The sequence below is a fragment of the Podarcis filfolensis genome (assembly GCF_964270895.1).
Source record: "Podarcis filfolensis genome assembly, chromosome: 4".
NCBI lineage: Eukaryota > Metazoa > Chordata > Lepidosauria > Squamata > Lacertidae > Podarcis > Podarcis filfolensis.
In genome coordinates this window covers 92,189,761-92,214,108 of record NC_139607.1, presented here as the reverse complement: position 1 = coordinate 92,214,108, position 24,348 = coordinate 92,189,761, and the positions used below count along the sequence as shown (strand labels likewise).

The 24,348-nt window shown below is 47.2% G+C and overlaps 1 protein-coding gene across 37 annotated transcripts in view; it reads right to left on the bottom strand.

Moving 5' to 3' along the window:
• Window positions 1-24,348, bottom strand: part of DLG2 (discs large MAGUK scaffold protein 2) — an 877,737-nt gene that overhangs the window by 103,366 nt on the left and 750,023 nt on the right. Inside the window, exon 1 of one of the 37 annotated variants that reach the window (XM_083609627.1) lies at window positions 8,137-8,364. The exons of the other annotated variants lie outside the window; for them this stretch is intronic. The gene's annotated coding sequence lies outside the window, so the exon portion shown is untranslated. Of the gene's footprint in view, window positions 1-8,136; window positions 8,365-24,348 lie in introns of those variants that run through there. 37 annotated transcript variants of the gene reach the window in all.

Genomic DNA, 24,348 nt, shown 5'->3' with positions numbered 1-24,348 from the left:
CGCCCTAGCATTAAAAATCCACTTGAAAAAGGAATCAGACTTTTTGCAGTTTAGAAGATGCAGGGGGAAAGTGCACTGAAAAGTGTGGGATGAACAAATGGCTAATCGGGGTGAATGCAGGAAGAATGATCAATAGAAATGCACAATAAAGACGGGATATAATTTAACCTCTGCATAAACTTCATGCCAGCAAAACAGGACGAATGCTCAGTAAATAGGTCATCTGGAGAAGTCCTGTTTCTGCAACCCCCTCTCAAAATGTCTCAGATGTTCCTCCTGAGAAAGAATAGTAAAATCTAGATTCTAACCATCACTTAGCAGAGATTCACTGAGCCTGGCAACAGAAAGGATGTTGAAGAATTCAGATAAAAATGGAAAAGGAAGTGGAAATTGCAGCAGTTTGTTTGCTCATCTATGGTGAGGAACAGAAGCCAGACATACAAATAAAACTGGGATTTGTTCATGTTGTTGCTGGACTAGTTTTTTTTTTTAAAAGTCCACAAAAAACTTGTAATCAATTAGTTTTAAAAATTTGTTTTGATGTTCCCTTTGCATTGAAATGAATGTGAAAGTTAGATGAACAGTTACATAACTCACGTAAAACAGCAGGCAGAGAGACAAATTATGTAGCATTTGGGGGAAACCGAAGTGCAGCAAAATGGAAACGGCGCTAATTGTGACAAATATGGGTTGGAATGGCAATTGCTGCCTTCTTACAACCCTTGGCAATAGGTGTGCTCCTCTAATGCAGCTCCCTGCATGCATGCATGTGCAAACACATGATGCATTATGAGGGAGCAGGATCAAACCCACCGTCCATTCTCCCAACATCACCATGTCTGCTGTCTGTAGACAGCAGCTTCCCATTAGGCATTACTGAGAAAGCCCCATGTAGCGTTCCACCTGCAAATGGAAACACTGAGCCACATGTGCTGGTGTTAGAGAATGTGTCTGATGGGTGCAATTCTGCTTTCCTCTCACCCATTCACTGAACATATGGGAATATAGGAAGCTGAATGACACCAAGTCAGATGCACTGGCCCATCTAGCTCTGAAGGAGCGTCTCCACCCCCATCGTTCTACCTGGACACTGAGGTCCAGTGCCGAGGGCCTTCTGGCAGTTCCCTCACTGCGAGAAGCCAAGATACAGGGAACCAGGCAGAGGGCCTTCTCGGTAGTGGCACCCGCCCTGTGGAACGCCCTCCCACCAGATGTCAAAGAGAACAAGTACCAGACTTTTAGAAGACATCTGAAGGCAGCCCTGTATAGGGAAGCTTTTAATGTTTGATGTATTACAGTATTTTAATATTTTTTTGGAAGCTGCCCAGAGTAGCTGCGGAAGCCCAGCCAGATGGGCAGGGTATAAATTATAAATTATTATTATTATTTTCTACTCTGACTGGCAGGGCTTCCGACAATCAACATTCCCTACCTGAACATGCCCAGGATCGAACCTGGGACCTTATGCATGGAAAGCAAGCACTCTACCACTTGAGCTATGACTGTTCGCTACAGGAACAGTGGTTTAACAGGAGACATTACAGCCTCTGCAACAGCACCATAAGCATCCCCATTTAGTTCCAATGAAGGAACACTGGAAGCTGCTGGTTACTGAATCAGGCCACTGGTTCACCTAGTTCAGTATGATCTACGTACAATAACTAGCAGCGACTCTCCAGCATTTTGGACAGAATTGCTCTACCTGAAGATACTGGGGATTGAAACTAGGAAATCATGTGTGCTAATCAGATGCTCTACCACTGAGCTATATCTGTTATATTTTGGGGAGGTGTCATGCAAAAACCATATGCTTTCCCTTCACGTATAAAGCTTGAGGGCTTCAGGGCTAAAAATGTGCTCTTTCAAGTGCACGGGGTCCTCAGCATCTGACGCGGAAAGCCAGCGCATTTCGCATGTGCTATGAATAGCAACCTTGCAGATGTGCACAGAAGTAGACTTTTTAAAGCATTGGGGAAACCGCCAAGGCTTTGCCCCACTCTTTTCAGTTTTCCTGGAGAGAAGTGCAGGAAGCAGTCAAGGAAATGGAAGTGGGGACAAAACCAGGGTTTCTTAGTCTAGTTTTAATTCAATGCAGACCACCAGCAGGGATAGCACAGGGAGCTGCCTTGCATTGAGTTGGACCACTGGTCCATCTAACTCAATATTGTCTACACTGACTGGCAGAAGCTCTCTAGAGCTGCACACGAGGAGGTTTCCCCAGCCCTACTTGGAGAAACTGGGAGCTGAACCTGGGACGTTCTGGCTGGAAGAGTATAGCAGCATTTAAAGCTGAAAAGGTGTGATTTGTTTGATGGTGGTTGATGCACGCTGATCGATACCAGAGTAGTCGTAAGCCCCTTTCAAAAGCGCATGGGATTTCAGCCACAACATGCCCAGAATCTCCCATGCCAGCCGTTGTCAAACGCAATGGGTGCCACAGCATGCCAGACTGGAAGGAACAAATGCTAGCCCCCTCCAAAATGACAAAATACATTTTGGCCATCTGTTTCAGTATAATTCTGGCAGCTTACTACTGAAGCCGAGTGCCACCTCCAATATTTCTGGACTGCATTTCAACGGATCAGTTTATAGACTCATAACCCAGTGAAAAAAAAGGGAAAAGGGCAAGTCATCCGTCCCCAAAACAATTACCACAATAAGAGCACAGAATGGCATCAGGCAACATTGGTCCATCTAGCTCAGCAGCTCACCAGGGTTTCAAATGGGAGCTCTACCTGGAGATACCCGGGATTGAACCTTCCTGATGCAAAGTAGATGCTCTGCTACTGAACTAGGGCTCTTCCATCTTCCATTAAATGGGGGAGAGCCTTCATAGTGGTGGTGCCCCAGGTTTGGACCAATTTTCTTCAAGACAAGCAAGCCATGCCAGCTTAAGTCAAGCACAGAAAAGTCTTGTCCCTGCAGCTTTAGTTTTAACGTTACACAACGAAACCTTGCAGGAAACTCTGACCTCCTAGGAGAACAGCTCGAGTTGAGGGTTCCTGCCAGCCAGCCATGCCCTCCTCTGGGGTACTATACAGCCTCAAGCAGTTAGAGTGTATGATGCTATATTGCACATCCAGCCATGAAACATCTGACACTGATTTAAGCTCATGCGATGTTATGGAATATGCACCAACATTCCAACTTTTCCGGAAGCGAGCCTGTAAGCTTCTAATAGTGATTTTACAAAGTTCGAATCTGGTTTTATGTTTAGAAAAGTGAGGTGGAAGTCCGATGCTCACCTAGAAGAAAGCTGCATTCAACTCAACGGGGCTTACTTCTGAGTAGACGTGTACAGGATTGCACTGTGTATCTGAGAGGGGGATTATCTGCTCCAGAGTTCATCAAATGTCTCTGACTAAGACGCCTGAGCCAAGATTTCCCAGGCTTATGTCCATTACTATCATTTGAACCACGCTAACTTAGTTATACAGCTCACTAGTTGCCAGACCGCCCCAACAGTCCTCTGCCGAGCGCCTTCATTTGTTTATTCCCCCAGCTGCAGTGTGCATATTTTTATGGTTCGTTTCCCCAGCATCGCTTATAATGGTACCCATGGTGATAAGCACAATGCAAATACTCTGACAGATGGATGCAGTTGCAGAGTCTGCAGAAAGAATGGGAGAGGGGTTCATAGACTTTCAGGCTTACTATTTCTGGGGGGGGGGGAGAGATCACTCTGATATTGAAAGGATGCTTTCAGATGAACAAGAAATATTCTAGTACGCATATAAATATAAGAACACAAGACGAGCCCTGCTGGATCAGGGCCAAAGCCTATACAGTCCAACATCCTGATTTCCACAGTGGCCAACCAGATGACTACGGGAAGCTCACGACGTAGATCCATTGGGAGCTGCTTTATACAGAGTGAGACCCACTGGATCATTTACTGTAGCTCAGTATTTTCTACACTGGCTGCCAGAGGCTCTCCCTTACCTGGAAGTGCAAGGGATTGTGCTGGGGACTGAACCTGGGGGACCTTCTGTGTGCAAAGGATGTACACTCTTGCAGGCAAGACATCTGCTCTAGCATGAGCTGCGACCCTCTCAAAGACCTGAGGGCAATAGCCATTTCCCTAGCACGGATATTCAGAAGCAAGGTGCCTCTCATCTTGGATGGCTCACCTTATCCGATAGAGATTTGCCTAACACCCTTTGAAAGCCCTCTTAATTCCTTAATAAGAAATGTTGGATAGCTCAGTTGGTTAGAGCGCGGTGCTGACAATACCAAGGTTGCAGGTTCGATTCCCCAAAAGAAGAAGAAGAAAAGGAGTTTGGATTTGATATCCCGCTTTATCACTACCCGAAGGAGTCTCAAAGCGGCTAACATTCTCCTTTCCTTTCCTCCCCCACAACAAGCACTCTGTGAGGTGAGCGAGGCTGAGAGACTTCAGAGAAGTGTGACTAGCCCAAGGTCACCCAGCAGCTGCATGTGGAGGAGCGAAGAAGCGAACCCGGTTCACCAGATTACGAGTCCACCGCTCTTAACCACTATACCACGCTGGCTCAGTGTGGTGCAGGGACAGCTGCATGTTCTTGCATTGCAGGGGGGTTGGACGAGATGACCTCCAGGGTCCCTTCCAACTCTGTGATTCTCTGAGATAAGTTGGTGGCCCTTGGCACACCTTGTGGAAGCAAATTCAATACACTGTGTGAAGAATCATCTCCCTTCCTCCGTGCCGAATCTCCCAACTCCCAGCTTCACTGGGATGGTCTTATTGGGTTCCAGTGACGGGAGAAGAACTTCCATCTCTCCACCACACCACACCTAATTTTATACACCTCTGTCTTGACCTTACTCCATTACTCACTTCTTTTTCCTCCTGACCAATTTGGACTTCTCTTTTCTGCACATCACCCAGCTCTACAATATCCTGTTTGAGATGAAGCAATCAGAACTGAAAAAGAGGGAGGCAGGCGAAAATGGCCTCAGGGATGCTACATCTAGACATTTCCTTCCCACCCCACAGGGATCATCTGTCACAAGTGCCCTGTGGAAAAGATCCTGATAAATACTCAATGTTCAAATCTGGCTACTTTGGCTTCCTTAACAGACCTTTTGTTATTTGGAAGGATTTCTGTTCTGATAGACAGGGTAGCAACCAACCACAGCAACAGCAAATTTGTAAAAAAAAGACCTTACAATATTGGCAGTTTTAGTCAATCCCTTTACTAATTATCCTGAACGTGAAATTTGCCTTTTTCACAGCTCCCAGGCACCGGATTGACATTTTCAGTGCAGAGCCTCAATATACCTTTTGCTGGTCAGTCACTTGCCAGCAGAGATGCCCCCCCCCAAAAAAAAACAGTGTTCATTAATTCATCAATTCATTAAATTTTACCTTTCCTCTGAAAAGAACCCAGGGAGAAAGGCAATAAAGGAAATAAAACATATTTAAAACAATTCCAGTACAGAGACAGACTGGGGAAGATTTCTACTTAGAAGGCTTGTTTCAAGACAGCAGGCACCACAAAGGCCCATGAGATGGTGCCAGTCTAATATTTAATGGGAGGGAAGTTCCAAAGCTATATGTGAAGCTAGGGGTGTTTGCTGCTGCTGTTGTCCCAATGGACATTGCTATACCCTTGCATTTGCCAAAGTCTCCACTCACCGAGCTCGGAGAGATCACGTTGGAGCTCTCCACAATCCAGTTTTGTCTCCACCATCCTGGATATGGGCAGAACACATGTTTCAATCTGTGGGATCTTCACTTGGGGTGGGGGTGGGGAGCTCGACTTGGAAAAACCTCTGTCCAAGGCCTTAGGAGAAGTAGACAGTCGATGGAGATAGGGAGGGACTATGAGTAGCTTTCTATTTCAGCGCATGGTAGATGGAAGGGCGGAAGATCATTTAAAAGTTGTGCATCGCCAGATAAGCAGGTGTGTGTGTGTGTGTTTGGGTGGAGTGGGGTGAGTGGAACCCAGAACTGCTGTCATTAATTGTAGACATCTGCCAGAGAGGGAATACATGTGCAATTCCACCCACCCCGCTCTTTCCCAAAAATTAGCTCAATTTGATTTTCAGGAGACAATGAGGAGCAGTGTACTTCGTTGCTAAAAATATCCTCATCCCTTCGCTCTCCCACTTGGGGTCTTCCCAAAGGAAAGTGCCCTTCTTCCCTTCCAAGGAGAAAGACCCCCCTCCCCTTTTCCAAAATATCCGCTCAAAAAGGCTCAGATCTCTGTTAAAGATGCTTAGCATTTAAAATGCAGGTTAGGGTGTTAAAAGCACTTGGTTTTCACGACCCTCCCAGAAATCCCTACAAAACAACCCTGTAAGGTCTTATTACCATCCCTGACTGCAGGGAAGAAGGTTGAGACTGGGAGAAACCAGCATATTTAGGGCTAAGAACAATGCAGCTAAATCTAAACACAAAGGCTGCCAAGTGAGTTGGTGGCCTTGGTAAGATACGAACTGGGCACTTGGTGGTTCACTGCTTGAACTCTTAGCCACTGTGCTACAGTAGCACGTGGCAGCAGCCTGTGCAAAGGCAGTGGCGAGGAACAAGGCAAATCCTAGCAGCGAGCAATGAAGCCTTGCAGACCACCAGCCAGAAAAGTATTAAGCCACCAGGTGTTGTTTTTCCAAGTGTCTTGGATAGTCCCAGAGACTGATCCATGCTGAGTTGCCTTTGATGACAAGCAAATGTGTCTATACTGTATGTGCATAATGAAACACACACACAATAAAGAAATGAAACAGATAAATAGAGGGATATGAAAAATGCTTTAGAGTTCTTTCAAGTAAAACTCAGAAATGATGGACTTATTGATCTTGCAGAGCTTCCAGGGGGAGGATCTGGTGTAAATTAATCTCTCTCTCTCTCTCTCTCTCTCTCTCTCTCTCTCTCTCTCTCCCCACACACACACTACTTGAAGTACAGGTCAACACAAAGCAAGGAGTAATGAAAGCATTGAATAACTGCCGGTTGTTTTCTTAAATAAATAATCAAAAACAGGGAGATTAGAGTCCATAGCATGTCGTTTTCATCCAAGATTTGGGGTGTACAAATCATTCATTTGAATCTAGAACAACCACTGATCATGTGCCACACTGAATATTTAACCCGTTTACTGTGGCACAAGGTTTTCTGAGCTCCTTCATCCTCTGCACAAAGTGATAGATACTTAGGTGCTGGGGGGGGTACATCTGTATGTTACAGTGGTGAAAGTTCACATTTGCACCAGCTGCTAATCTCAAGATGAATTTCACGACTGTCTAAAACTAGATTACGTATTTCCCTCACTTTGCTGGACACCCAGCCTGTGGAAGCTGACAATCCCATTTGGCGATAGTCAACACTCACTGCTGCATCTCTGCATTTCCAGACTTTTAAAAAACGCTGCCTTGGGGAATGAGAGCATGCGAATGCAAATGTCAGCCTCCACCAAATTTTGGGTATTTACTGTAACACACGCACACAGGACAGGATGGCGGGGGACGTATTGGGCTCTGTTCCTTTCTTGCTGAATGACAACAACAAAAGGTCCCCTTTTGGAATTCATTTCAACCTGTCTTTTATCACAGAGCAGTGAAACTGGTTACCCCCCCAAAAACCAAACCTTAGCATGCAAGTCTCTCCCAGCATCTTGATGCAGAAAACACAAAATTATCCAGCTATCCAAGACTAAATTAGAATCAAAATGACACACATATCAGAATTGCAGGGAAATAGACAGAAACAAATTCTTCTCCCTCTCTCTTTCTCTCTCTCCCCCCCCACTGTCTCTAGTTAACAAAAGCTACATCACTTTCTCCTCTTAGCAGCAAATGCAAACCATCCAAAAAGCAGGGATGCTAGCCTCTAATTTATCCTCAGTTGCATTCCCCAAGACTGGCATACCGAAAAAGCCAGAAACTTAGATATTATGATTATTGGAGTGTCTTTTTTGGGGGGGTGGGAAGGGAGTGTTGCAAAATTTTGGTGAAGAATTCAGACATGCACTTTTTGCCCCTTCCTCTTCTCTCAGCCCCCGAATCTGACACCAGGTCATAAAATGACAAGGCACAGAAATGATTCTAAGCCTCTGCCAGCGCCGGTGACAACTACCTAGGTCAGAGGGACGCATTCAAAAGCAACAAGACAGATTTGCTGGCATCTGGGAGGAGAACCGAAGCCACATCACTCACCCAAAAGGCAGGTTTCACTGGAACAAAAGCAGGGTGCTCCAGCTCTTTCAAGATCCCCCCTGTCAGCTGCGGAGTTCGCACTTGCCTTTATAATTAAGCCAAGCAGCTCTGCTCAGTCACTGAATCTGATGAATTATAAAACTGGTAGCTCCCAGACTCTCATATTTTACATCACAGAGGGAGGTCATTCAACGAGGCACACACACACACACACACACACACACACACAGCCTGTGTACATGTATTCGGTTATAACTCATCCCAATAAACACATTAGAGCTGGCAGCGGGGACTGTAATTGGTCCTTAGGATGCACAAGCTCAAGCCAATGGCAGGCTGCAGCAACCACCCTCTGCTCTGTGCAGCATCCTCAATTGTCACTCACAGCACCTTGTTAAGGTGGAACGGCCAAGACTGCATTAAGGCCAGCAGGAGGGTCAGGACAGGCATTGAGGGTGCCAGAAATAGGCCCAGCTGGGTCAGCGCTAAACTCACTTATAAAGCAGGAGGGAAATGGGGGTCACCCTTGCTGTTCAAGTGTGCTGTGTGAACTACTTTGGGCATGCAATGTGGGGGAAGCGGCACCCCCCTTGAAAGGGAGGGTGGTTTAAATTCAGCGGGCAATGGGCAAACTCGCTGAGGTTCTTCTCAGTGTGGTATGGTGGTTAAGAGAAGTGCTTCCCCCCCCCCAAAAAAAATGTTTAGGGGTACTCTCATTTTCCTAGTTACATTTTAATGTATTTTTAATCTTTGTTGGAAGCCACCCAGAGTGGCTGGGGAAACCCAGCCAGATGGGCGGGGTACAAATAAATAATAATAATAATAATAATAATAATAATAATTATTATTATTATTAATTATTATTATTATTCCTACTCATATTGAAATGCTGCCCCTCAATGAGGCCAAACTTAGATTCACAAAATGTTTAGGGGTATGTGTACTCCTGCATTCCCCGCCCCCCCCCCCGAAAAAAGGCACTGGTTAAGAGTTTTGGACTAGGACGTGGGAGGCCAGGGTTCAAATCCCCACTCAGCCATGAAGCTCGGCCTCAGGTCAGTTACTCATCCTCAGTCTGACCAACCTCACAGGGTTGTTGTGAGGATAAAATGGGGAGAACAACTACCTTGAATGCCTTGGAGAAAAGATGGGGCATAAATGTGATACAGAAGAAGAAGAAGAGGAGGAGGAGGGGGAGGAGGAGTTTGGATTTGATATCCTGCTTTATCACTACCCTAGGGAGTCTCAAAGCGGCTAACAATCTCCTTTCCCTTCCTCCCCCACAACAAACACTCTGTGAGGTGAGTGGGGCTGAGAGACTTCAGAGACGTGTGACTGGCCCAAGGTCACACAGCAGCTGCATGTGGAGGAGCGGGGAAGCGAACCCGGTTCCCCAGATTACGAGTCTATCACTCTTAACCACTACACCACACTGGCTCTCGAAGAATAAGTAGTAGTTTGGCCCAAGGTAGTGGTGATTCTGAGTTTCCCTCTCCACAATGTGGGGGAAAGCAGAATTTTTCTCTCCAATCCCAACAGAATGCACAGAGAGTTTTCCCCCCTCCCCCAAAGCCATTCCTGCTACTATCCCACAAACAGGGCCCTTTTAAGAAAAAGGGAAGGGTCAAAGGGTTTTGTCCTGCTCAGCATTATGGATTCCTGGACCACAACTGTTGCCATTGTAAGAAGACTTGATGTCCCAATGGGAAGGCCACAAGCAAGACCTGAATGCAACAACCCTCTCTCCTCTTGCAGTTTCCAGGAACTGATATTCCTAAACATACTGCCTCTGGCAGGGAAGGACTAACAGCTATCAGGGTTTGTGGTCACCGCAGACACACAATGTCTAGTCGGGGCCGTATTTAGCATATGTGCCGCCGGGGTGCAAAGATCCGCCCAGCACCCCGAAATTTAGTTAATTTTGTGTGCACGGTGCCGTTGAGAAGGGCAAGCATCGTCGTTGAGTCTGAGAAGCGCCGCCGTTGTGAATGACAAGCGCCGCTGCTGGCGCGGCGCATCTTTGATATATGAGTGCACAAAGTCCTTTAGTGAAACAGTAGGTACACATTTTGTTAATACCTAGGTATATATCTATTTTGTTTTTCTAGCTTGATCAAAGTTATTTATTATTTCATAACAGGTAGATAGTTAAGAGCTTAGGCGGCTTCAGCAGCGGGCGCCTGGCTCCCCCCAGAATTCGGTGCCCGGGTGCCCCACACCGCTTGCACCCTGAGTAAAGACGGCCCTGTGTCTAATATTTCTACTGCAAGGACTGGGGGCAGGGGGAAAAAAAAGGAACAGTGTGTGTGGGGGGAATCCAAGAGTGTACCACACATCACATCACATCACGGCTCGGGGCTCAAGTGGGAATACAGGTAAAGGTAAAGGCACCCCTGACCATTAGGTCCAGTCATGGCCGACTCTGGGGTTGTGGCGCTCATCTCGCTTTACTGGCCGAGGGAGCCGGCGTACAGCTTCCGGGTCATGTGGCTAGCATGACTAAGCCGCTTCTGGCGAACCAGAGCAGCACATGGAAACACCGTTTACCTTCCCGCTGGAGCGGTACCTATTTATCTACTTGCACTTTGACGTGCTTTCGAACTGATAGGTTGGCAGGAGCAGGGAACGAACAACGGGAGCTCAGCCCGTTGTGGGGATTTGAACCGCCGACCTTCTGATCGGCAAGTCCTAGGCTCTGTGTTTTAACCCACAGCACCACCCGCGTCCCAGGACCTGGGGCCAAATGTGGACCCCAGAATGTTCTTTGTAATGGAATGAGGCCCTGGGATGTTTCCCCACTCCTTTTTCTGGGGAAAGGAAGTTTGGAGCTTGGAAAGCTCACATCCCATTCAAAACGCCCAGGTTAAAAACCGAGTTAGTCTGGGACAAGCTTCTCACACTGTCAAAAGTGGGCAAGAAGGGACCGTAGTCATGCCCTGGATTTCCTTCCTTTATTATTTTTAGGCTCCCTTTTAAAGCCTAAAGGCCCCGCAAGGTGGCTTATATAAAACAGCCATTAGAAAATGCCCAGTCATGTTTCAGTAAAAGAGCGTGCTTAAAACAACAGCCTGCAAGTTTGCAGGCCAGCAAGCATCATTACATAACCGATGGAAACAACTCAGAACAGCTTCAGGCCAGCAGCACTAAAAGTCTATGAAGAACACATCCTGAAATAAGTTGGATTGTTATTGTTATTATTACCCATTTTAAAAGCTTGTACTGATGAGGCCACACATTTGGGAGTTCCACAGACATGGGGCCACCCCCATGAAGGCCCTGTCTTTGGTGCCTGTCAGTCCGAATGATCTTAAAGACAGGCTTATGAGGAGGAACGCTGTAGCTGATCTCAGGACCTAGGCAGGTTAATCTGGGTGGAGGCAGTTCATTTGACCCATCCTCAGCCTGATTTACAGTGGTACCTCGGGTTAAGTACTTAATTCGTTCCAGAGGTCTGTTCTTAACCTGAAACTGTTCTTAACCTGAAGCACCACTTTACCTAATGGGGCCTCCTGCTGCCGCCGCACCGCCAGAGCCCGATTTCTGTTCTTATCCTGAAGCAAAGTTCTTAAACTGAAGCACTATTTCTAGGTTAGCGGAGTCTGTAACCTGAAGCGTATGTAACCCGAGGTACCACTGTACTCCAATTCTTCATTTCATAGCGGTGCTCTGAGAATGGGGAAAAGCTGGTTGGGGAAACAGAGGAAAAGGCAGGGCATATATCGGCATTCTTCCCTTGCTGTTGTCTGCAGCAGGGCTGAAGATGTGGCGGTGGACTCACCATTCTTAAAAACAAAAAAATCCTGCTGGATCTTGCCTATGACCCATCAAGTCCAGCTTCCTGTTCTCACAGTGGCCAGCAAGATGCCTGCAGGGAATCCGCATTCGGGACCCAAACACAAGAACACTCTCCCCTCCTATAGTTTCCAAAAACAGGTATTTAGAAGCCTTACTGCCTCTGACTGGAGGCTAGGGACCACTGACTACATTATCCTCCATGAATTTACCCAATCCTCTCCTAGAGCCATCCAGTCTTTCCCCGCTAGGCTTGGGAGTTGTTGTTGCTGTTTTGGTAAAGTTGCTCCTTAATCTGCTGAATTATCAGTTGCTGCAAAGAACAATCAGTAGAGTGCTGTTGGGTTCATGTCCTTCTTCTGGGCTACCAGTAGTTAGTTGGTTGGCTACAGTGGGGTGGAGGATGCTTTTTACATTAGTATGATGATAGTGGGACATGGGTGGTGCTGTGGGTTAAACCACAGAGCCTAGGACTTGCCGATCAGAAGGTCGGCGGTTCAAATCCCTGCGATGGGGTGAGCTCCCGTTGCTCGGTCCCTGCTCCTGCCAACCTAGCAGTTCAAAAGGACGTCAAAGTGCAAGTAGATAAATAGGTACCGCTCTGGCGGGAAGGTAAATGGTGTTTCCGTGTGCTGCTCTGGTTTGCCAGAAGTGGCTTAGTCATGCTGGCCACATGACCTGGAAGCTGTACGTCGGCTCCCTTGGCCAATAAAGCGAATGAGCGCTGCAACCGCAGAGTCGGTCACGACTGGACCTAATGGTCAGGGGTCCCTTTACCTTTATGATGGTGCTGAACAGCATGAGTACATTTCCCTAAATGGCTTAGGACCGTGATATCTGAAGGAGTGCTTCTTCCCACAGTGCCCTGCTCTTGCACTGAGAGCTTAGGAACATAGGAAGCCCTCTTATACGGAGTCCACCTAGCTCACCATGATTTCAGGCAAGTGAAACCACCACTCAGCTGTGGCTTTCCCCCAATGCATTGCTTTAAATAAGGAGTTTTCTTCTCGATGGTTACTTTAGAGCAGTGGGAATACAAATAGCTCGATTAGGAAAGAGCAATTGATAAGACGACCCAGCCTTGTTCCTGGGAGACGGAACAATCAATGAGGCTGGCTGGACGTGGCTTGGATAGCCATTCGTACTATTGACTAGACTGTGGATCCAGCCTATCAGAAGACCTATTGTTAAGCAGCAAGGCTATTCAGGGAACAGCCAGGTTTACTGAGTTGATCAGGAAACACCTTGCCTGCAATTGCATTTTAGCCAGGCAGAAGAGTCTACATGAAAACCACAGCTATGAAAGCTTGATAGCTCCTATCAAGGGACAGTCAAGCACTCTTGTTTGCCTCGCTCTTTGTTTAGAGTGACACAAAAAGGACTTTAAATGTTTTAGGAGTTGTCCCTATTGCTGCATGAGATGTATCTATCTGCTCATTCAGTGGGCTTCCTCTTCCTCTTTTCTCCCCACACAGCCTAAAAAAAACTGTTCTATAGCATCCCCCAACTCTCCGAAGAATATTTTGAAGGTGCATGGGGGGGGGGGACGGACTTCAGGGGAGAGAAGCAGGATGTTCTATTACAGAAGAGGAAGTCTGTCAGAGATGGGGGAGAAATTCAGTCCAGTTCACATGTAAAGGTGAACCTACCTAATTCACACATTCTGAAACAATATGTTCACACATCTCCAGATTTTGCAATGCAGCTCTCGAGCCAAGTAATGCATACCAAAAATCACACACCAAGGCAAAAGTTAGCATATAAATTCATATATTAGTGAAAATAACGTTATGCTAGGGGAAATTGCTTTGGAAAGATGTGCATATTAGGCAAACATTGCATATTTTAGAATATATTAACACTAAAATGCTGATGAATATTCACGAGGACCTGTTTGCTGCTTCGAATGACAAACTAATGTGGAGAAACTAGAAGACACTGAAGCTGAGAGGTTCACTCACTGCCACATGGGGCACAGCCTTAGGCAGAAGGGGAGGCTGCCTGGCCCAAGACATTTTGCTGAATTAGTTGAAGAAGAAGATGCCGCCGCCCTTTCATTCCACACCAAGAAGGCACAGCCAGACTGAGATAGCATTTGCCCCAGCTTCCTGTTTCTGGCAGTGAGAAATGGCTGACTCCCATACGATCGGATCCCAGCCGCGCTGGTAATTCAGGGCTGATAAGGGGTAATTAGCCCTGGCAGATTCCCCAGGGTGGACTGTCTCGCAGACCCACAGATTGTCTGAGATTGTCAGCTTGCATCAAGGTGCATGTGGCAGGACACTGCGTCCCAGAGCACGAACCTCTGGCCCTTCTGAGGCCGCTGAGCTCCAGGAAACATGGCCAGGAGTGATGGCAGCTGTCGTCCAGCAACACCTGGAGATCCTGGCACCTGCTCTACCTATCGCTAAGGTTCCTCTGGAGGTTTGCGCAATATGCAGTAACTCCCTCGTTCTTTCTTTTGTCCTGAAAAGAATACTTGGCCTTCCCTCTCTTAAAGAGAAGGCACACAAAGGATAGCCGTATGGTGTGTTATTGAATCCAATATTAGTCTGTTTAATGGTGTGTTCCTTCTCGGCTCTTTTTCCAGCTTGTTGCTCGAGTTACCCTTGGGCAATTTGTCAGTCGTTGTGAATTTAAAGGAGCATCCTCTCTCTCTCTCTCTCTCTCTCTCTCTCTCGCAATGCCTCCAGCAGGATCCACCAGACAAGGCACCCAGTCAGACTAAATCGAGGGCAGGGAACATTTTTCATCCCAAGGTCATCATTACCTTCTGGTCAATTTTCTGGGGTGGGAACACATGGAAGTGATGGGTGGGGTCAGAGGGGAAAGTGCAATTAATGTGGATCTTACCTTTGTACAGGATGCTAGTTTCTACACACCCACTCACCCACACACCCACCTCTCTGTCTTCCACTCAGGCAGGCAAGCAGCACTGTGAAAGTTCAAAGACAAAGTTCAGGCAGGCCTAAACACTCACAGAGATTGCAAAGCAGGGCTGGTGAATCAGGAGGATGTGTAGCCTCTGAAGAGCCTAGAGGACCAGCCGCGTTTGGCCACATTTGGTCCCTGGGCCTGAGGTTACCCACCCCAGGTTTAGATGCAAAACAGTGGAGGGTATGGTGAGGAAAACCATGACTAAGTAAGACCACAGTTTGCAAAGCAGAGTTGGCAAAATTTAAATTAAGGCAAAAAGGAAGAGTTGACTTAAAAATTAAAGCCAATTGCAGCAGACTTGTTTTACTGAATCTATCTATCTATCTATCTATCTATCTATCTATCTATCTATCCATCCATCTTTTACTGAATCTCTCTCTCTCTCTCTCTCTCTCTCTCTCACTGTATTACATTATATTTCTTAATAACTCTCTGGTCATTCAAAGCCTCTTCTTTAGGGCCATTGATCTGCTATATAATTCTATGTGCAGAGGATGGATGTGTGACAGAGATCAAGCATCCTCAAAGAGCTGCTGAAGCGGGAAAATGTTGAAGGGCATGGAAGATAAGTGGGCTGATGATAAGCAGGTGGTGACATTACTGTATCCTGCACACTGGTGTTAATACAGACATAAAGAGGTAAAAGGTAAAGGACCCCTGGGCGGTTAAGACCAGTGAAAGGAGACTATGGGGTTGCAGCGCTCATCTCGCTTCAGGCCAAGGGAGCCGGCATTTGTCCACAGACAGCTTTTCTGGGTCATGTGGCCAGCATGACTAAACTGCTTCTGGTGCAATGGAACACCGTGACAGAAACCAGAGCACACAGAAATGCCGTTTACCTTCCCGCCGCTGTGGTACCTATTTATCTACTCACGCTGGCATGCTTTTGAATTGCTAGGTTCAGAGCTAGGACAGAGCAACAGGAGCTCACCCCGTCATGGGGATTCAAACCGCCAACCTTCCGATTGGCAAACCCAAGCGGCTCGGTGGTTTAGCGCCACAGCGCCACCCGCGTCCCTTCATACAGAAATATGGTCCTGTTAGAAGGAATCAAAGGAAGCAGGGTGGGGTTGCAGCTTAGTTGTACAGCGAACACAGAAGGTCTCAAGTTCAAACTGTGGAATCTCCAGTTAAAAAGATCTCAAGGTGCATGGGATGAGAAAGCCCTCAGTCTGAGATCCCAGAGAAGCTCTACCCCTCAGCTCCCCACAGTAGACAACCCTGTGCCAGATATAAGGCAGCTTGATTCCATGTGTATCATGCCTCCATGCCTGGCTGTGTTGCCATCCATCATTGAGAGGGCAAACATCAACAGCAAGGAGCCTGCAGTACTTCTAGGGGCTCCCATGTAATTTAGGCCCCATCCGCACTATATACATCTGAAGCAGAATCATCTTGATTCTGAGACCTGCAGGATTTGACATCTTTCCGCAGGGCCCGCAAGACGGAGCTGTTCCGCCTGGCCTTTGGTTTGGACCCAGTCTGACCCTTATGTTGCCCTCCCCTTATGGTTTCGATTTATGAGCTACTACTAAAACGAGGCTGCATTTTAAATTGTATTTTAACCCCTATTTTAATTAACTTTTTCTTCTTTTTCTATTATGTTTTATTGTAATTTTATTGGTGTTAGCCGCCCTGAGCCCGTTTCTAGCTGGGGAGGGTGGGGTATAAATAAAATTATTATTATTATTATTATTATTATTAAACTGTCATAAGGTAAAAGTAAAGGGACCCCTGACCATTAGGTTCAGTCGTGGCCGATTCTGGGGTTGCGGCGCTCATCTCGTTTTATTGGCCGAGGGAGCCGGCGTACAGCTTCCGGGTCATGTGGCCAGCTGACTAAGCCACTTCTGGCAAACCAGAGCAGCGCACGGAAACGCTGTTTACCTTCCCGCCGGAGCGGTACCTATTTATCTACTTGCACTTTGATGTGTTTTCGAACTGCTAGGTTGGCAGGAGCAGGGACTGAGCAACGGGAGCTCACTCCGTCGTGGGGATTCGAATTGCCGACCTTCTGATCGGCAAGTCCTAGGCTCTGTGGTTTAACCCACAGTGCCACCCGCATCCCTTTTATAACTGTCATAGCTCCCCTCAAAGGATCCTGGGAAGTGTAGTTTGTTAAGAGTGATGATTGTTAGGAGACCACCCCCATACCCGCCACAGAGCTACGATTCTGAGTCGTTTAACAAACAGTGCCAGTTCCCAGGGCACTCTGAGAACTGCAGCTGTTTGAGGGGGATAAAGGATCTACAAAGCAACTACAATTCCCATGATTCTTTGGGGGACGTATTGTGTTGTCCAGCGTGGTGAGATTGGACGATGATTTCTTTGTTGCTCTTTCTGGAAAACCAATTTATATGAACCCCCAGTGGTTCAATTGATGAGAGGAGAAAAGGATGTTTAGAAATCATGCACAATTTTTTTTTTTGGGGGGGTTGAGGACGTGGGGGTGCCAATGAAAAAACTATTGTGTGAATGAGTTGAAGGTATTAGCCAGCTTCAGAACCTTTGTTCCTTTATGGAATGACCCTATTAAAAATAATTAGATTAGAAGGAAGGGGGAACACACCGTAAACTGATTTTCCAGTTGCTGCTTTTAAACCATGATAATGACATCTGCCACGTTAAGGCATTCAGTTGGAGAGATGCAAACTCAACACACAGAGAAAACAAAAGGGACACACCTCTCAAGGGAGAGGATGAAAATTAATGTCAATCATGACACCCGCATCTGCAAGAAGGATTCATTATGCTTGTCTTGCAAATAACGCAGCTATACAGTATATTTCTAAAAAAGATGTAATTGAAAAATGCCACTCAGGAGTGAACTGCACACACACAAAATGATATTACAGTAACTCTGGAGGTAAGCATGGATTGGGGTGTGTGTGTGTTTGTGTGCGATGGGGGGTGGATGATGGGTAGGAAAGGAGAGGGATATTCTGCAACGACAATGCATAAAAATGTAATAACACGGGAGAAAATTGGATTTCTTTTGGTGATAGAATCAGAATGACCCCCGCATTATGTGCGGCTTGTACTGCGGGGAGCTACGATCTAGTAATGAAAAGTAGTTCAACTGTGAAATTAACCATTTGGCTGCCCTTGTGCAGGATGCCCAAGCGAGCACCATTCTCTGGAAATAAAGTAGGACATAGGCTTTTGTGGTGGTTAGGCATTGTATGACCTTATGAGGGGGGAGGGGAGGTGTGGCCATCACCTGCCCCTCCAAGATTAAGGGTATTCCGTTAAAGGAATCCGGGGGTGTGGATCTTGTCCGAAGCCCGGGGCGGGGCTGGGTTATCTCCCTCTTGGACTACTGCAATGCGCTCTACGTGGGGCTACCTTTGAAGGTGACCTGGAAACTGCAATTAATCCAGAATGCGGCAGCTAGACTGGTGACTGGGATTGGCCGCCGGGACCACATAACACCGGTCCTGAGAGATCTGCATTGGCTCCCAGTACGTTTCCGAGCACAATTCAAAGTGTTGGTGCTGACCTTTAAAGCCCTAAACGGCCTTGGTCCTGTATACCTGAAGGAGCGTCTCCTCCCCCATTGTTCAGCCCAGACACTGAGATCCAGCACTGAGGGCCTTCTGGCAGTTCCCTCATTGCGAGAAGTGAGGTTACAGGGAACCAGACAGAGGGCCTTCTCGGTAGCGGCGCCCACCCTGTGGAACGCCCTCCCTTCAGATGTGAAGGAAATAAGCAGCTATCTTCTCTTTAAAAGACATCTGAAGGCAGCCCTGTTTAGGGAAGTTTTTCATATTTAATGCTGTATTGTTTTTAACACTTGATTGGAAGCCGCCCAGAGTGGCTGGGGAAACTCAGCCAGATGGGTGGCGTATAAATAATACCTGGGGGAGCTCGAGTTGGTCTGCATCGACGGGGCTCCCCCTACTGGTGGTTCACCCTTACCGGACTCCGTGCGCAACGGGTAGGAGTCAGATATAGTCGGGTCCATTCAATGCCTAAGCCGATACTGCTCACATTCTGTAATCAATCAATAAAGTTGTAGCCAAATTTTGCCCAACAACATTAACTTAATATCTGTGTCCTTGTGCGTGTTATTCTTCAACGAGGGGGTGGTTTCGGGGTCTCGACACGCAATAAAGGGAAGTAGTGCAAGGTGAGAGCACCTGTCTGAAACCACGGAGAGTCACGGCCAGTCAGTGTAGACAATTGAGCTAGGTTAACAAACAATCTGATGTAAGGAAGCTTTCTGTCTCCCCATGTACCCAGGAAGGGCTGTAGCTCACTGGCAGAACATCTGCATGAGGAAGGTGCCAGGTTCACTGCAGTCTACAGGTATGACTTTTTTTCTCCTGCTTTGGAGGGTAGGACTTGAGCCAATGGCTTCAAGTTACAAGAAAGGAGATTTCGACTAAACATCAGGAAAAGCTTTCTGACAGTAAAAGCTGTTCGACAGTGGAACATTCTCCCTAGGGACGTTGTGGACTTTCCTTCCTTGGAAGTTTATAAGCAGAGTGTGCCGGGCCCGGGGTTAACCCGAGCAACGCAGTCCAGGTCTGGTACCGAATCCAAGGATTCTGCGAGGAGTCAGTCCGACAGGCCCAAGGCGAGTCGCAAGGCAGGAAACCAGGCTAGGTCAGGCACAGGGTCTCAGGCAGGTTCCAGCAAGCAGCAATGTTGCTCCCGCAACCTGGGGCGGGGTCCGACAGCCTTTTATCTCTGTTGGGGTAACGGCCGGTCCTGATCCCCCAGTGACTCACCTCCCTGTCTCGCCCGAAGGCAAGCACTCCTCCTGCGAGTACTCAGGTCTCTCCTTCTCTCAGACCTGAGTCTCTGCAGCTCGGGAGATGTCGGTGGGTTACTAGACCCAGGGGCCGCCTCAGCCTCCCCTGACCCAACTGGTAGTGGAGCAGCTGCATGTGATTGCCCAGCTGAAGGCAACGAGGTAATCCCCGCATCTGGAGCCAGGGCAGGCTTGGGGCCCTGACTCGGCCCAGCTGGGGCTTGTTGCAGGGGAACCTGTGCAGACTGGGGCTCTTTAGAATCAGGCCCCAGACTTGGTTCAGATGCCGCCTGAGGCAGAGGATTCAGTGCGGACTGAGACTCCTCCGGTTCCAAGTCCGAGCCCAAGTCCCAGGCCATCACACAGAGGCTGGAGGGCCATCTGTCATGGATGCTTCAGCCAAGATTCCTGCATTGCTGGGGGTTGGACTAGATGACCCTTGGGACTCCTTCCTGCTCTACAATTCTATGATTGGGAATGATCCTGCCTGGAATCCTGGAAAGCCACTGCCAGTGAGTGTAGATGGATCCAATGGTTTGACTCAGAATACAGCAGCTTCCTAAGTTCCTAAGTTTTCTAAGAGATCAACAAGTAGCTAGCTTTAAACAAAGGGACACAGAGGGGCATGTTATTGCCATGATGGCTAACGCTGAAAAACAAAACAAAAACCCGGAAGCCATTTCGTGGAATACTAATTCTTTTCTGTAATACATGAAGATGTCTCTCAGTAGCTGACATTAATGAATCCTCTTGTTCGACATGGCAAATAGCTGCAGAATGTGCCTAATGTGCTTTGTCACTTTTGACGGCTCGCTCTTTTGTCCCAGCCTCTCCTGCTGCATGCAGCGTGGCCTGTGTTGGTTTTGGAAAGAGGAGGTCAAGTCTGATCTGCCCCTCCACTCGCTGAGGCTACACGAAAAACTGCTGGGAGCCTGTTCAACTTTGAAGCCTCCGACTGTCAGGGAAAGGGAACAAGACAATTTTACTCCATGTTTACATTCCTTCTTTCTCCCCCGCCAGCCTTTCTCTCCAGAAAGTCCCTATTATGACAGCCCCCGACCCTTTTCTCAAACATTCTTCTCCCTCAGCTTTGGGCTCAAAATCTGAATTACACTGTCAACATGTGGCAAAGTATTTGCTTTAGTTCAAATCAATATGTGAACTTCAGCCTGCGTAGCTACCTCTTCGTCTTCTTGAATGTTGCCTTGGCATGACTGGCTCTCAGGTGTAAAGTCTCCTGGTCCTGAAATTCTATTTATGAATTTACTCGCTGCCGGTCAAGAGCAGACAACCTCTCCTGGAGCAGAAATCAGGCATTTGGCTGCCTGAGGCAGACAGAAAATCCTCATACACTTCTCACCCAAAAGTCAAGGCACACAGTATCTGAGGTTGGTCAACCTATTTTAGCACGAGAGACAGAAAATTCCCTCTCCCTGGCAGTAGAAATATGCCCACAATAGGGCTGGCCCAGTAAGGATTTCCCCACTACGATACCACTTTAAAGCAGGCATAGGCAGATGTTGGGGATTACAACTCCCATCATCCCTAGTTAACAGGACCAGTGGTCAGGGATGATGGGAATTGTAGTCCCAAACATCTGAAGGGCCAGAGTTTGCCTAGGCTTGACTTTAAACAGTCTGGGCTTCTGCCAAAGAACTCTGGGAGCTGTAGTTTGTTACAGGTGCTGATTCCCCTCAGAGACCTACAATTCCCAGGGAAATCTGGGAACTGTACATGCCTGAGTGAAATAGGGGTCTCCTAACAGCTCTCAGCATCCATAACTAACTACATTTCCTAGGGCTCTTTGGGGAAAGTTATGACTGCTAAAGAGTTTTAAGAGCTTGTAACTCGGAATTGTCTCACTGGCCATAACACACCTTCCCCAAGCGAAAACAATGTCCCAGAGGCTGATAAATGCTTTAGATTCTTGGAAACGACAAAACACTTATCTAATTTATGGAGCTCACAAACTCCTTAAGTTTATATCTGCTTTCAACAATGAACATAAACAAAACCCAATTTCAGCACAGCCTCAATTTAAGTGATGCTTGCATTCCATGCTTCTAAGATTAGCTTCTTGATAGCGAAAATTAATTTAATTTAATAAGAGGCATATTGGATTATATGATCTCGGCTCAGGTTGACATTTGCAGCGGAAGGTTAAAAGTAAATTAGGAAAACAAAGACATTCTGCTATCATCTTTAATTCGTTTTGCTGACCTTTCCCTGCTTCGTACCAAAAGCTCGAGAACGATTAGCATCATCCTTGAGTTGGGAAAGCAGTTCCATGATTTGATTGTTCCTTCCTGGCGATGAATGGTACTTTTTTTCAGAATCATACAAGTAGGGTTTGAGGTGTCTTTAGAATCCATCTTGGCTAACCCCCTGACTGAGGCCATAGCTGTCAACTTTTCCCTTTTCTTGCGAGGAATCCTATTCAGAATAAGGGAATTTCCCTTAAAAAAGGGAAACATTGACAGCTATGACTGAGGCAGGAGACCCAGACCTAGGTCACTCCCAAAAGATGGCAGCCCATTTTTTCCTGGGGGGCTCCAGTGCTCTTATCATCAAAGCCAGTCAGAAACTTGTATACCTTCCTAGAGATGGGAGTAGAAATTCAGAGAGGCAGTGTGCAGTTCAGTATGTCTTATGTAGCCCCCCCCAACAAATCCTCACCCCTCAGCTGCAACATAACCATGTGGGCCCTGACCCCCTCGCCAGCTCCAAATGGTGTGGAAGCCATTACTACCCAAAGAAACAGAATTCTTCTGCCATGTCAGGATCATTCTCATATATATATATATGAATGATTTTAACAAACAGCATTAAAAGAACGAGCAGAGGGAAAATGGTAACCATGCTTAACAATGGGATCCTACACAGGTTGACTCAGGAGTAAATTCCACTGTATTCAATGGGGATTATTCCCACAGAAGTAGCATGCATTGGATTGCAGCCTTAAGTGTTATGCGGCAACTTAAAAACAGATGTAGGCTGCCATTCTAAAGATACTTACTGGAAAGTAAGTCCCATTGAGCACAGTGGGGAATAGGGGTGGGTAAGAAATCCAATTCAGTTTGCATCTAAAGGCTGATTGACCCAGCTCTCCAAAACAAGATGACGGCCAGCCTTGGGAATTCACACTTTCCTGAACTTTGCAGTGCAGTTCTCCAGTCAAGTAATTTGTACAAAAAGTCATATCCTGAAGGAAAGTGTGGCTGTATTTTTCTTTAAGGTGTTATTCCCTCACCTGGGCATGAACCATTAAGAGGTGGTTTAGAAGTTAATTCTTACCACAGATGGTACTGAGTAAACTCTACTTCTACAAGGCCTAATAATCTCAGGGGGGAAAGGTACAGAACAAGGAATCTGCAGCTGATTTTTTTTCAATGGAGTCCGGGAGACACCAACAGACATTCATAGCAGAGCAGCCTTGCATGGATTGAAGGACGGCTGTTACCAGAAATTGACCAGGCAGGCCAAACACTACTTCTCAAACACTTCCTTGCACCGGTAAGATTTGGGGCAACACTGGTGATAGTGCTTTCATCCTTCCCAAGAGTGGTGGAACAACCCAAATCCCTGGTACTCTGCAGCTGCAGAGCCAACATTCCAGATGTTGTTGGACTCCAACTCCCTTCAGTGTGGAGAGCCAGTGTGGTGTAGTGGTTAAGAGCGGTAGTCTCGTAATCTGGGGAACCGGGTTCGCATCTCCGCTCCTCCACATGCAGCTGCTGGGTGACCTTGGACTAGTCACAATTCTCTGAAGTCTCTCAGCCCCACTCACCTCACAGGGTGTTTGTTGTGGGGGAGGAAGGGAAAGGAGAATGTTAGCCGCTTTGAGACTCCTGAAGGGGAGTGAAAGGCGGGGTATCAAATCCAGACTCCTCCTCCTCCTCCTCCTCCTCCTCCTCCTCTTCTTCTTCTTCTTCTTCTTCTTCTTCTTCTTCTTCTTCATCCCTGACTGCTGCCCATACTGGTTGCAGCTGGAATGCAACAACATCCGGAGGGCACCATGTCAGCTACCCTTGCTCTACAAGGGTCTTTCTTGGCCCTTCGTGTTTTGTAGAATGAAGGTAGGGCCCAAGAGCCACATTCCCTTATGGGCAGCCTTCCAGTAGCTGCATACCATTGGAAGCCATGGCCAGACTCACACCACTCTCCATCCTTTTGATGATAAGATGATAAGATGATAAGTGGAACGGGACGTGGGTGGCGCTGTGGGTAAAACCTCAGTGCCTAGGACTTGCCAATCGTATGGTCAGCAGTTCAAATCCCCGCGGCGGGGTGAGCTCCCGTCGTTCGGTCCCAGCTCCTGCCCACCTAGCAGTTCGAAAGCACCTCTAAGTGCAAGTAGATAAATAGGTACCGCTTTATAGTGGGAAGGTAAACGGCGTTCCGTGCGTTGCTCTGGTGCTGGCTCGCCAAAGCAGCTTCGTCACGCTGGCCACGTAACCCGGAAGTGTCTTTGGACAGTGCTGGCTCCTGGCCTCTTAAGCGAGATGAGCGCGCAACCCCAGAGTCAGTCACGACTGGCCTGTACGGGCAGGGGTACCTTTACCTTTTACCTTTAGAGTAGCTTACATCTAAATAACTATTCTGGGTGACTGATAACTTCTTTGTAAAGACTATACAATGTCCAGACTCCTTATATTCAAAAAGAAGCTGCAGTCTAGCTTCTGCACAGGTTTCTCCCTATTAACATTTAGGGATCTTCCTCTGTCTGG